At 33.4% G+C, this 12527-nt stretch overlaps 1 long non-coding RNA gene across 1 annotated transcript; it reads right to left on the bottom strand.

Annotated features, from left to right (window-relative positions):
* Positions 1 to 9622: 9622 nt before the first annotated feature.
* On the bottom strand, positions 9623 to 11762 carry LOC134250617 (uncharacterized). The gene is made up of 3 exons (XR_009988537.1): positions 11689 to 11762; positions 11355 to 11446; positions 9623 to 9791 (listed from the first exon to the last, which is right to left on the bottom strand). It is a non-coding gene; the product is annotated as an uncharacterized LOC134250617 (long non-coding RNA).
* Between the last annotated feature and the right edge of the window lie 765 nt (positions 11763 to 12527).

The raw sequence follows: 12527 nt of genomic DNA, 5'->3' as shown, positions 1-12527 counted from the left end.
GAATAGAAATTTCTGTGAAATGCATTTAAAATACTACTCCTCCTACAGTTTTGGTCTGATTTCAGTATAACTTGGCACACAAGTAGACTACACAAAGATACATAATTCTGTGTATCGGTTTTTGATATCGATGAACGGTGTTGCCGTGGTTATTAAAAATAGAAATTTCTGTGAAATTCTTTCAAAATGCTACTCCTCCTACAGTTTTGATCTGATTTCAGTACAAGTTGGCAAACAAGTAGAATACACTAAGATACATAATTCTGTGTATCGGTTTTTGATTTCGATGAACGGTGTTGCCGTGGTTATTAAAAATAGAAATTTCTGTGAAATTCTTTCAAAATGCTACTCCTCCTACAGTTTTGGTCTGGTTTCAGTATAACTTGGCACACAAGTAGAATACAATAAGATACATAATTCTGTGTATCGAATTTTATTTAATTTTAATTTTGATGAACGGTGTTGCCGTGGTTACTAAAAATAGAAATGTCCGTAAAATTGTTTCAAAATGCTACTCCTTCTACAGTTTTGGTCTGATTTGAGTATAACTTGGCACACAAGTAGACTACACTAAGAACAAAAAGAGACTTTATCAACAATCATTATTCTATTTAATGCTGTTTATAAAGTTTCAAAATCCCAGCTGCTTAAGTACTTTCTCTTCCTTTGCTATAAGTTCAAACCAGTAGAGCTTCAGTCTCGACAGAGACTTCTGGTGTTGAAAATGCATTAATTCTTTGAAAAATGTCCTAGCACTTTGGTATTGAGCAGATAAACTACCCTTATATCTATGATAAGCAATGGTTATTCTTGTAGACTTGTGAATTGCAAAGCCCCCTTCTTAGGGATACAGTATTGGGTTCTGGTGTTATGATGGGGCTCTAATTATATACTGTAAAAAAATTAATGCCTTGAAATCAGCTCTTTGATTTTAATAAAACATTTATGATAAGAAGGGAGCCTTTTCCAAAATTGCAAAATATGTGCTGCTCCAGGGTTAGAGGTTCCTGTGGGGTCAGGGCACTACTTATTATTGCTGAATATAACTGATTAGTTCAAATCCGTGTTTTGCTCACCTGAGCTGAAAGCTCAAGTGAGTTTTGAGCTTTTCTGATCACATTTTGTACGGCATCCATCTGTCTGTAAACTTTTCACATTTTCGACTTCTCTAAAACCACTGGGCCAATTTCAACCAAATTTGGCACAAAGTATCCTTGGATGAAGGGGATTCAAGTTTGTTCAAATAAAGGGGCAAGCCTTCATTCAAGGGGAGATAATTTAGAAATAGTGAAAATTTGTTGGTATTTTTTAAAAATCTTCTTCTCAAAAACCATTGTTCAAGGAAAGATGAAACTTTTAGGGAAGCATCCTCAGGTAGTGTAGATTCAAGTTTGTTCAAAAATGACCCCTGGGGTAGGTTCGGACCACAATGGCTGATCAAATTTTTACATGAAATATATAGAAAAATTATTTTAAAAAACTTCTTCTCAAGAATAGTTAAGGTCATATGCAACGTAGTTTGATTTTTCAGGGGTTCTTTCCTGGAGTTGGAGAGTTTCACTAAACGAAGAACCTGTGTGCAATATTTTAAGTTTAAATTTAGAATATCTTTGAAAATTATCAGTAGGTAAGGTATGTTGCGTATGTCCTTACGCCATGATTAGTCACATTTATATGGAAGCATCCTCGGGTAGTGTAAATTCAAGTTCAAATCATGAACCTTGGGGGTAGGGTGGGGTCACAATGTAAGTTCAAATGTAAAGGGCAATAAAGCCAAAGATAGTCAAAGAAATATGCAAGCATCCCTAGTAAGTGTAGATTCAAGTTTGTTCAAATCATACCCACTCCCCATTAAAGATAATTGGTACCACTTTTGGGTTTAAACTTTTCAATAAAAAACTGATTTCTGCGTTTTTCTTAGCTCATGTGAGCGATGTGGCTCATGGGCCCTTGCTATGTTTATTGGTATTAAGTAACCAAACTAAGCATGCTTGATGTATAATTATGATGAACAATGGTGCCTCATTCAAATTGTGAATGTCAAGACCTCTGGTTTAAAACATGGACCAAATTCAATGGTTAGAAAATTGTTGCTGGATGAAGCCCATGGGCCTCTTGTTTAAAAAGGGGAGCATAGTGATTTCCATCTGTCTGCCCTTGGATCAGAATGTTGACAAAACAAATATTGTCTGCTCATTATCTATAAGAACTCTGTTTGACAGACATCAATTGTTATACACTCTTATCTCACTGAACAGCTGATGATAACAATTGATTTTGAAATCGCAAGGTCAGAAGTCAAAGATCGAACTGCACAGAAGGAAATATTGACTTCTAAAAAATGAACTCTTCATTTGTCATTCATCAAACTAAGTATACTTATCTACATTGAGGAGTAGAAGGCTACTGTTAGGTTAATAAGTCCCAGGTTCAATTGGACTTAAAATATTGACTTTTGCATTACAGAAATCAAACTTGATACTGTACACTGATTTTCCTTAAGGAGCCCATGACCTTGTGCATTTCCTGTTTTGAATTGTTTTCCATGTGTACATGCAGGAAAATTTTCCTAAAACATATTTTTATGTTTTTGTTATGTTTATGTGTACCTCATATGCTTTGTTGTTCCTTATTCTGCAATTGCAGTTAAATATCAAAATATGCATATGGAAATAATAACTTCTTTTTTTATATGACTTTTATAACATCTTGATGAATATTATATTGATTTCTCATTAGAGGTGGCCGAAAGGAAAATCTCAGTCTTGGAAGTATATTGCAGTTCATATCTGGTACGGATTAGGAACCTGTACTTGGATTTAAAATCCGACCAAGTATCCGTTTTGTGGAAGTAGACCAGTCATATATCCCAACGGCTAATACATGCATAAACTGTCTTACTTTGCGGAAGTTTGCCCCGTGTGTTACAACGCGAAATGTAATAAACATGGATTATTACATTTTGCCTTATTACATTTTGCGTCGAAATCAACGCAGAATGTAATAACGCAAAATGTTACAAGACATTTTTTAGGATTATTACATTTCGCGTTATTACATTTTGCGTCGAGATCAACGCAAAATGTAATAACGCAAAATGTAATGACATGATTTTTGGATTATTACATTTTGCGTTGTTACATTTTGCGTCGAGATTAAGCAAACAGCAAGAACACAAAATGTCATAACACACTCTTTGGGCAGCCAGATTGAGTACAATTATTAATAGAGTAGTCGCCGATGAAGAGGAAATTAAACAAAAGATAAAAACAGATATATGCAATTTCCTACAATTAATGAATTTCATAATATATTGGTATAATAAGCTACAAGTGTTTAAAATCAGTTTAATTAATGTATTCAAATCATAGTTGTTGCAAATTAGAAACGCGCGTGAGTAGCAGTGTACTTTTGCTTTTTTAAAATAGAAAATGCAATGAATCTAAAAGAAAACCTATTTATTTGTACTGGCAGGTGTAAATATATATCTGAAGGGTTTATTGACAATTGTGATACCATACTGATCTATGCAAACCACCTGCATTGCAGACAAGCAAAAACACTCCCCTCTTTCTATCCAATAATAAAATGGACTGTTTCTGCATGTCCATAGTAATACAATGATAAATATGCTTAAGTAAACACTCCACCCTATCCCTGCCCTTCCTCGCTTGACACACACATACACTTCTTTGTTAACCAATGTACACATGCCAAACATGTATATCAAGAGCTAATAATGAACCTATGATCAATTCTTTGGTAATTAAATAAATTGTGTTATTGTTTGGAAATTTAATAAGACTATCATATGCCAATTAAGTTAAATTAAAGCTTTATAATTTAGCACAGTGTATTCAATATTACTAAAGTCAGAGTCAGAAAAACGATACATTTTGATGTATTGATGTCCGTAAAAGCCCTAGCGTTGTTCTCATTGTTTTAGTTCGAAATATTTTGTACAGCGTGTTGGTTATATATATAATTTGAATCGATTTTATGATCTTTTTTGTTAATCGGAATCAAAAAAAAAATTGTATTTTTTTTATTACATATTGTTGTATGACATTTTGCGTTGTCTTCAGTGCAAAAATAAAATAACGCAAAATGTAACAACGAAAAAGCACGTTATTACATTTTGCGTAAATCTCGACGCAAAATGTAATAACGCTAAATGTAATAATCTAAAAATCGTGTTATTACATTTCGCGTTATTACATTTTGCGTTGATCTCGACACAAAATGTAATAACGCAAAATGTAATAATCCAGGTTTATTACATTTCGCGTTGTTATTACATTTCGCGTTGTAACACCCGTGCTAGAGTTGGAACAGACTCAAATTTACCTGATGATAAAGAACTTTTCTCTGACTATGCATTTTGCAACAATTTTTATGGGTTACAGTGAATATCTGTATACATGTAGATAGTTTTTAGTAAGCTAATTAAAAAAATATATGTGTGGTTCCGGTCACCCTTTCTTCCCTATTTCTCACCCCTGACTCTTAATTTTTTTTTCTTTGGCAATTTCCAATTTATCACCAAGATAATTATCATTGGTTTCTGGTATTAGTTTGTGTTTCAGCCAGTCTAAAGACGAATAATGACCCCTACAGGAAAATGACCGGGGGGTGATTTTCATAACTATTGGAATCCACCAATGTTGACTAGTATATTATGCCCCATCTAAATGCTACCTGCAAAGTAGTGATAGGTATTAAGAAGAAAAAAATTTTAAAAAATATATAATTTGATAAAAAAATCTCTACCTACCTATTTTTTTTTATGGGTAACCGGAACCTCAACCTTACCTTTGTGACTCTGTAGAATCAGGCCATTTTCTATTTAATTAATTCTCCGAACTTCCTTATGAAGCGTAAAAGAAAATAATTTGAAAAGTTATGAACAAAATGTCGAACATTAAATTTTTCTTGAAATAAAATCAACTTCTATCAGTACTTTTAGTACTTTGATTAGAGAAACATCGAGCCCGATGGTCAAAATATTGTATAAGCGATAATTTTTATAATCAAAATCTGTTGCGCGAGCGCGCCGTCGCGCCGAATACAATTAGCCATTGTGTATGGCTCGGCAAGAACTTCATACGTAAAAGCTCTCGATGCAATTCACCACGAAGGCCTTAGACTGTATTAAGGAGCTTTTCAAACTTCTCCTGTAGTTTATATGTCTCGGCAAATGAAACAGCCCTCGACTTCCGTAGAATTAAACTTACCCCTACAATATATTCTGAAATTTAAAGCAAATGTTGAAAATCTTGCTGATTCATTTTATTTTAATGGAATCTGTATTTTTCATAATTTTGCTTTTAAAAGAAATGTCAGTTTTTATTAGAAAGGGGAATTGCGTGTAAAAGTCAAGTTGTGTTTTATTAGTTTTCATTATTAGTATCAAAAATCATGGAAAACGTCTTTGTGTTGTCAATACAACTACTATAGACAATTTTATATTTATCTGATATTTCATCCAATTAATATACATGATGCAAAATAAGCCATGCTGCCATGCACATGACAATTGTAATGATCTTTTATATATATATATCTTAAATTATATTGTGAATATTGCCCACTCTCCTTTTTTTGAATACAACTACTTGATTTTTAGATCATGCACTGAGTAAACTCAGGTGACCTATTGTTATCTGTTTTCGTCCGTCGTCCTGCGTCGTCCGTCGTGCGTTAACATTTGAACATTTTCATCTTCTTCTCTGCAACCACTGAACCTATTTCAACCAAATTTGACACAAAGCATCTATGGGTGAAGGGGAACAAACATTGTGAATTTCATGATCCCTGCCCCCCTGGGGCCTGAGGGATGGGGCCAAAACCAATAAAATTAATGCAATCTTTAAAAATCTTCTTCTTTACTCTTGGACATCAAGCCGTCAAACTGTTTGCATGATTGTAATCAGCAATGAGTCCTCTACCGAAATTGTGAAATTCATGGCCCTGTGGTCAGGGGTTGTAGTGCTAGGGCGGGGCTAAATAAGTAGGTAGTGAAAATGCATTATTTCTTTGAAAATCTTCTTTTCTGCTTCTGGGTATTAAATAAACCAACTAAGTACATAGTTATGATAAGCAAGAGTGCCTCTACCAAAATTGTGAATTTTATGGCCCCTGGGTCAGGGGTTCTCGTTTTAGGGTGGGGCTCTAATGATTATTTAGTGAAATGCATGAATTCTTTGAAAATCTTATCCTTTGCTCCTGGTTAATATACTAATGATCTAATTACATATCTAGGGCCAGGATTTATTTTATTTTCAGTTTAACAAACCCTCCACTCAAGGTTTTGAATTTTCAGAAAAAAAATAAAACAATTTTTTTCTTTCCGATGTCAAATTTGAGTCGGGATCGAGTTTTCAAATTTACGAACTCGCACTTCCGGTTTTAAGATGAAACAGCAGGTAAATAAAGCTAGATCTGAAAAGAAAGTTTGGTATAGTGAAAAAATTCATCGATACGAGTGCCATTCAAAAAGTTTCACCCGTTCAAAGGACAAATAAAATGCTGACGACTTTGTTGCACAATGACACGCTGGTGAGATAATTATGTATTCGTTTCAAAAGTATCTGTCTGTAAATTATTTTCCTCCCCCAGGTTTTAAACTGCCCGTGGTAGCTACTGCATATTGCCAGCGACATTGTTTAGGTCTCTGTTATAGCTTACCAGTCTAAGCATCATTCTTCAGAAAAGGGTTGCTTATGCATCAGATGTAATGAATAATACTATGGGAGAAGTTAAGTCCAATTGAGGAAGAAATAAACAATACCCTGAAGAAATAAAAAAAAATCAACTACTAAAAGGCAAGAATATACAAATATATACAGGCATGTAGTATCATTTGTATCAGCCAGAAAAATTATTTTACACTTAATTGAAAAAATGTTCACCGTACTCCCCAATACTTCCTGTCTGTTTTATGATAGGAATTATAATTTTAGACATCAAGTAAATTTTAGAACAATGTCTACACATTCACCTAACACATATTTAAAAAATGAAGATATGTTGAAAGACTTTCAAAGAATTGATTATTTAAAATATATTTTGACCAACATCACAAAATGTATATAACTGGCCCAAACTGGCAGATGATAAAATAAGCAATTAAATGTTCTACTTTCCTATTTGTAAGCATTATGTGTCCAGTGGTAAGGAGCCGATTAGAATAGCATAAAAAGAATGTACAAATGTTAATAATTGATTTATCAATTTTTTTTATTTCCTTCTCCTTCGGGACTTTTTTATTCTCATGTTCATAACGAAAACTAAACATAAAAAAATGCTGGTCTTATAATGAAGAAAGGGGCCTCTTTCAAAATAGATAATATCAGGGCCGCTGGGTCAGGGGTACCAGGGGGGTACTTTGAATAAAAATAAATTAATGCTTTGAAATCTGCCCTTTGATAAGCAATGGTGCCTCCTTCAAAATTTGTGAATTTCATGGCTTTTGGATTAAAACACGAACCAAATACAATCGCCATGATACTCAGGTGACCTATAAGGCCCATAATAAACGTCAATAAAGATTGCCTCCATCTACAAAGTCTTCTCTCTTCAAAATGGTTGTGGAATTTATAATTAATATTAATATGGTGATGTGTATATATATATATAGATGTATTATCTTACCTTCACGACAGAATTTTCTTTGCGAAATTTCACAATATTTGAACGAAGCAAATGTGCATTCTGTGGTTGTACTTCAATCATTCACGATTGCCATCTCCTGGTGTTGGTGCCATAAGGTCACCCAGAGCCCATTCTCATCTAACATTGTCCTGGTCATGCACTGCTCCTGCTTTTAGTTTTTTTTATCTTGGTGGCATTTCGCTCTCATTTCGCGTGCGCTCTCAAAATAAGTGGACATGCACTCTCGGTTTCGCTGATTGAATGAGCTGCCTGAAGCTACAAATGTGATGACTTCACTTTCATTGTTAGAGATTATATTTGAAATTTTTTCAGTGCTCTCCCTTGGTGATTTAATTTTTTGTCTGTGCTTTTTTTCACTTGATATTTTTTCTGTCAAATTATATTGAGCAGTAACTGTTTGTTTCATGCTTTTGTTAAATGTTTTTTCCATACTTGGCTCCATTATTTTAACCAATTGTTCAGCACCATCAACAAGCCTCTCGGCATGCAAATTCTGTATTTCTTGTGCTAGTTCATTTGTTTTTGTTATAATGTTCTGTGTAGTGTCACTAACAGAGGAATGCATGGAAGAAATTGCTGGGTTATTTGCCTCACATTTGATACAGTCTACCAATCTGTGCATTTGTCTCTCTCTCTCACGTAATTTACTCCAAGATTGCAGATTGAAATTTTGAATGAATTTGCTTTTTTCACCATTTCTGTTTCCATTTTTCAAAAATTTATTATTTGTGATGCACTTCTGCAATCTTGGCAGATTTGTGGCAAATGATTTTGGCGATATATACATTTTTTGGAACTTGTTCATGACTGTCATTTAAAAGTCATACCTTTTGGAAACAGACACAGTGTTGCTGAATTTTCTGAGTGTCTGATCCCCTGTTGTCTCTGTCGTTCCTGATGACTGTAGATCTTTACAGTTTCTTGCTATGATTATTTTGGCAAATTTGCAGAAATTCATCGTGTTTGTTAATGAAAATGATAAGACATTCACTCCAAGGTTAAACCTCCATCATGGAATATATTCTCTAAGAAATATAATTTTTTCATGTTCAAAAAAAAAAAAAATTAAAAAAGGAGGGAGAGATTTTCTTGTTAATTTTATTTGTTTTTATACTCATAATATGCCTTAATTTAATTTATTTTGAGCCAGAATTATTTTTCCTTTGAGTTGCCTTGAGCTATTTCTTATATAATACGTTTAAAAAATTAGAAATATTTGTTTGAAAATTTATTTTGTTGTCATTGTGATAAATTTTATAGTTGCAGAAAGTTGATTCATCAGTGTTTTTATATCTTAATGAAAGTGCATTTTGTTTTGAGATTAAAGTTTTTAAAATAATATTATGTATCAGTTGCTTTCCCAATAATTTATACTTTCTTATTATGCATAAAACTTAAGTATAGGTTAATTTATCCATATTGGTTGACTGAATGCTAAGTAAAAGTTCTTTTTGTTGTGAAGGGGGGGGGGGGGGGTGTTCATTATATTACGACCTCCATTCCGTTTTTACACAGCCAATTGTGCCTAACGTTAATTTAACATGAAAATAACGTTAATTTAACGTTAAATATTTAACGTTAAATTAACGTCAATCGAGCTTATACATGAATTTAACGTTAAAAAATTAACGTTAAATTAATGTTATTTTCATGTTAAATTAACGTTAAGCGTTAAATTAACGTTAATTAGTTCACACTAATTTAACGTTAAAATGCATAAAAATTGTGTGCATATTTTTGGAATTTTCCTTCCTATTCTTCCAGAAAAATACATGTTCTTGCATCATAGCACACGCTTAACTGATACTACATGTAATCATAATATTATTTCTCTAAAGGTACACCAGAAGCTCATCAGTTTTGCACTTTTCCTTGTAGCACTACAGAAAGCTAGGCTTGCATGTTGACTTCATCCCTGGTGTCACTTTCTTTTCAATTTGAACATATCCAAAAGGATAAAGGGACCCATCAGCTCTTTCTACAAAATCTCTAAAATTCTGAGCATTGCCTCCGATTTCAAATTTTCTGAAGAAAAGAGAAAAACACCAATTTATCCATTAATACTTTTAATCAGGCATATTCAATACAATGCTACAAATCTTCTTTCTTTTTCCAATCTGAAAAAGAAGAGAGGCAAACACATATATTATAATAATTATATGAAAATAAAATACTTCAGCAATACATTAACAACTCAAATTTGTCTAAAATATAATGAATGAAACAAGAGGTCCATTGGCCACATCCCTCACCTGAGCACATGGGCTAGCTAAAAACACAGATCAGTTAAGTATTGAGAAGCTTACTTTATACTTATTGGGGAGGGGGATTTGAATTTTCTATTACTTGAAAATGTCACTATTACAATACAGCATACATACATGTATATTATTTTGCCATACTTGAAAAGAAGATTTTTAAAGATTTTTCCAACACATTACCTGATCTCCCATTGTGACCCCTCGCTAACCCACAATCCCCGGGGCATTATTTAAATAAATTTAAATTTTTACTACTTGCAGATCATGTCAATTTGACAAAACAATTTTTTTCTGTTCTGGAGAAGATTCTTTTTCTTATGTATTCTTATGCAAGTCTGCGATTCCTCATTGTGGCCACACCTTAACCCCGGGGGTCCTGATTTGAACAAATTGAATCTACATTTAGTACCTAATGCTTCCACATCACGTCATGAGATTAATCATTCCTGTCTTAATGGTTCTGAAGAAGATTTTTAAAAGGTTTTTTCCTATGCATTCCTATGTAAAATTTTGGTTGGCCATTGTGGCTCCATCATACCCCCGGGGGTCATGATTTGATCAAACTTGAATCTAAACTACCTGAGGATGATTCCACATAAGTTTGGAAAAGATTTTAAAAAGGTTTTTCCTATGCATTCCTATGTAAAACTTGGGAACAAATTTGAATCTACATACACTACAGGGGTCAAGAGGTCATAGATGTGCATATCGATAAATGTTCAACGGAATTTCACAGTGACGTCATAAAGGGTCGACACGCATTCAGTGTCTTGTATACATGCCATTTGTTTTGAAAAATAATGCATTTCGCATATTAAAAGCCGCAAACAGCGTGATAAGGCAAATATAAAGTACAAATAAGTTGCAAATGAAAATATAAGTAATAAGGTATCATTTTAAAACATCCAACGGGCTAAAAATATGGGTTGGTACAAGATTAAATTCATTATAATTCCCTTCAGGCTTTATGGAATTTAATCTTGTGAGTCATGACCAACCGATAGTTATGTCCGGATAGATGTTTAAAAATACCTTATTTCTTAAGTAAGACTGAAAGTCCATTGTGCCCCCCCACCCTGGGTTGAAGAGGCTTGAAAGTACACTATCTGAGGATGCTTCCATTTAAGTTCCATCTTTCCTGGCCCAGTGGTTCTTGAGAAGAAGTGGAAAATGTGAAAAGTTAACAGATGGACAGACAGACGCCGAACAAAATGTGATCTGAAAAGTTCACTTGAGCTTTCGGCTCAGGTGAACTAAAAAGCTACTAGTATTTAAAAACTATATACTTCCGTATATATTACTATACAGAGAGACTGGCAAACAGACATTGTGTTTCCAGTATACTTTCAAAAAAATTTAGGGGTGACATATTAGATGGGTTTAAATATTTGATATGTGTTCGGAATAAATGCAATTTACCTGGTATTTTGAAGATTGCTGAAGGTGATGAAATATATTCACTTTCTTGTGATTATCATGTTCATGTCAGCAAGACTTTATACTGAGTAAACCTACAATTATAAAAAAAAATAATTAAAAATCATTTATTTGAAATGTAATATCTTCAACATATATGATATTCATAGATAGAAACCAAATTTTATGTGCAGCGTCTGATTCAAAGCAAACTTTTAGTACAGTGAAAGCAACTTGGCTTTAAATTTGTCTCTTTAGCATTAATTCTAGATCAATTTATAAATTTTTTCTAAATAAAAATTATGAATACACTATGTATATACTATTTTATAAATACCCTTTATTCCTGCATGGTTATCCTGAAAAACATCAATTCAAGGAGGCACCAAGGAATGGTATATAGAGGCTGTAGTCTGCTTTTTTCTCCACTTCTACTTCTACCGGAAAGCGGCCGCCATCAATAAGCTGATTATTCTGCCACTTCTCCATGTCTTGCATAAAAGTATCTTTTCTGTATTATGCAGTAAAAGAAAAAATCTTGATTTAATAATGCTTATAGAATGTTTCTGAACAAAATATTGACAAGTGTCAAGTAGTGACAAGTACTTAACTGGTATTTTAAAAATTCAGTTGGGGTGTGTGAATGTAAATTTCACTGTCATTACATTTACTGTGGGAATTATTTACATTTTGTTCCACTTTCAATACCTGTTTTGAGTTCCACTGGCATTATAATTTAGGCAGCTCGGTTCTTCCGAGTCTCGACGACAAAGTCCTATTTGATCCATTTCAGAAGTGCGAGTCAGATGTGATACCGAGTCCCAGCTGTTTAAAATACAATAAAAATAGATATCAAATCGCCTTTAATCGGGTTTTTTTCTCGATAATGATGAAACCAATTAAGAGAACGGTTAGAATCAGGGAAAACATCGCTCACATTGCGTGTTTAACTTCAACTTCGAGATGGTTATTGTTAACTTGTACACAATTTCTACTTTCACTTTCGAATTTTCTCCGTATCGTACGTAGGGCGGCAGTACTGATGTACCGGTAGGCTTCAGTGTTCAAACAAATAACCAACTGAACAATAAATAGACCTAATAAAAATAGTAATTCTGATATACAAATATCCAACATAGCAGAGATCTGGCACGTCGTTCACAGCCTACGACACAA

The sequence above is a fragment of the Saccostrea cucullata genome, unplaced genomic scaffold, assembly GCF_032062105.1.
Source record: "Saccostrea cucullata isolate Sc308-1 unplaced genomic scaffold, CSIRO_AGI_Scuc_v1 ctg3468, whole genome shotgun sequence".
Classification (NCBI taxonomy): Eukaryota; Metazoa; Mollusca; class Bivalvia; order Ostreida; family Ostreidae; genus Saccostrea; species Saccostrea cuccullata.
Note: the sequence above shows the minus strand (reverse complement) of the source record. Positions and strands in the feature narration are given on the sequence as shown.